Consider the following 2,112-nt stretch of genomic DNA (forward strand, 5'->3'; position numbering starts at 1 on the left):
AATATAAGTAAGTATTAACAAGTAAATAATAATTGATTTTACAAGATGATTCAGAATCAGTTCATATTTTTAGAATTTCCAGATTTAAACTATAAAAATTGAACTGTTTAAATTTGAAACTCTTATTAGTTAGACAAATGTAAACACCAGATTGAAACTTTATAAACTATTTTTAATTTTAAAATAACTTCGAAATAATATATTCGTAATTCAAATTTAATTTATTAATCAAATTGGTGAATTGTTATATATAAATAAACATTTAGCACCTACTGTCCTTAGAAAAAATTCAATTAAGTTCAAGGACGGTTTCGAAGTTTTGACAATTTAGAAAGGCTTACGAAACTATGAAAAATGAATGTGGAAGATTTTTTAAGAATTTTTTTTTAAATTGGCATAATTTTTAAAAAGATTTATGGAAAATGCGAATCATTTAAAAATATATTTAGAAGTTCTTAAGTGCTTTAACCCTTAATAAATTAAATTTCAACAATGGCTGATAAAACATTGTTATCTGAGATTTAATTGAAATGTTTTTTTGGCACCGTTTTGTTTTATTTAATGGTTGCCGTTTTAATTTATTTATTTATTTACATATTGACCCGGAATTTTATACATGTTTTAGACCCAAAAATATAAATCCACGTTATCATTTTCAATGCTCTGAATTAAAGAATTAATCAATGAATTTAAAAAATTTAAAAATTTTACTATCTTAGAGAATTTTTAGCTCGAAACATTAAAAATTGAATAATTACATTTTTTTATAAACTTAAACCTTCTAAAACTAAAAGTTAAATTATTTCTCTTCCAAATACTGTAAAAATCTTTAAAACATTTAAAAATTTTATTTGAAAACCTTGAAAAATCTGAATGTTGTTTTACGTTTTTCAAATTTTAAATTAATTTTTAAACTTTTTAAGAACTTCTTCATTTCTTTTAAAATGATTCGCATTTTTCCTAACTCTTTTTTAAAAATGATGCCAAATTAAAAAAAAAATTGCCTAAAATTTTCCAAATGCATTTTTCATAGTTTCGTAAATCTTTTTAAACATTATCTTAAATTAATTTTGCAAAATAAAAAATAATTTTCAATTTTCCTATTAATCTTAAGTGTGTTTTATTCTTTTGAAAACCCTTCACAATTCCTTAAAAATCTTCGAAATTATTTAAAATCATTGCAGATATTTAATTAGGTTTGAATTTTTTCAAAACTTCTAAATATTTATTGAACTTACTCTAATTTTTTCTAAGGAGAGTAGGTGTTAAATAGTTATTTATACATAACAATTCAAAAATTTGAGTAACAAATTAAATTTTTTTAAATAGAGTAATTAAAATTGAAACGTTGAAAGTTTATTTTTTTGTTTAGTTTTGTGTTTTTGATTTCTAATTATGAATTTTAAATGAACAGGCAAATATTTCTAAATTTTTAATAATTGTAATTTTTATTATTTAAAAAATTCCAAATTGAATTCCAAATTGATTCCAAAATTGAATTCCAAATCGTCTTGCAAAATCAATTATTATTTACTTTTTAATACTAATTAACTCTAATTTTTAATTCTCTAAAACTGCATTTTAAAATTCTTGAAATAAAAATATACGCTGAAAAATTGAAATAGAACATTTTCGAAGTGAAACATTTTCAATTGCGCATTCTAAACTGAATGATATCATAATTGAAAAATATAACAATTTAGCTAATTATTTAAAAAACGGTTGAAATCAAAGCTGGACAGATTTCTTTTCTAAAAATGTGTAAAATTCCCGGTCAAAAATAAATTCACTGTCATTTCCCGATTTCTAGATCCAGCGGCCACCCTGTATTTTCATTGATGACAACGTATCACTTGTCGCTCTATTTTCTTTTCATTCTACCCAATGCTGTCTGCTCATCACATTCACATACATTTAAATGTTCGCGCAGCTCTCCCACCACTTCCCTCCATGAGACGGTTCTCCGCAACGATGGAGCCGAGGCTACGCTCCGTGCGCAACTTTAGACTACGCTCGTCCGCTCTCTGTGTGTAAGTTGTTTGTATTTAAAAAATTTGTGAATTATAAGTTAGTCTTTGGAATTCAACGAAAACAAGATGTAACTTAGGAAAT

At 24.1% G+C, this 2,112-nt stretch overlaps 2 protein-coding genes across 2 annotated transcripts in view; one reads left to right on the forward strand and one right to left on the reverse strand.

Moving 5' to 3' along the window:
* LOC117168800 (speckle-type POZ protein B-like) overlaps positions 1 to 2,112 on the reverse strand; it is a 33,433-nt gene that overhangs the window by 20,527 nt on the left and 10,794 nt on the right. The window lies entirely within an intron of this gene.
* LOC117168806 overlaps positions 1 to 2,112 on the forward strand; it is a 12,138-nt gene that overhangs the window by 6,672 nt on the left and 3,354 nt on the right. The window lies entirely within an intron of this gene.

The sequence above is a fragment of the Belonocnema kinseyi genome, chromosome 1 (genome assembly GCF_010883055.1).
Source record: "Belonocnema kinseyi isolate 2016_QV_RU_SX_M_011 chromosome 1, B_treatae_v1, whole genome shotgun sequence".
Taxonomy (NCBI): Eukaryota; Metazoa; Arthropoda; class Insecta; order Hymenoptera; family Cynipidae; genus Belonocnema; species Belonocnema kinseyi.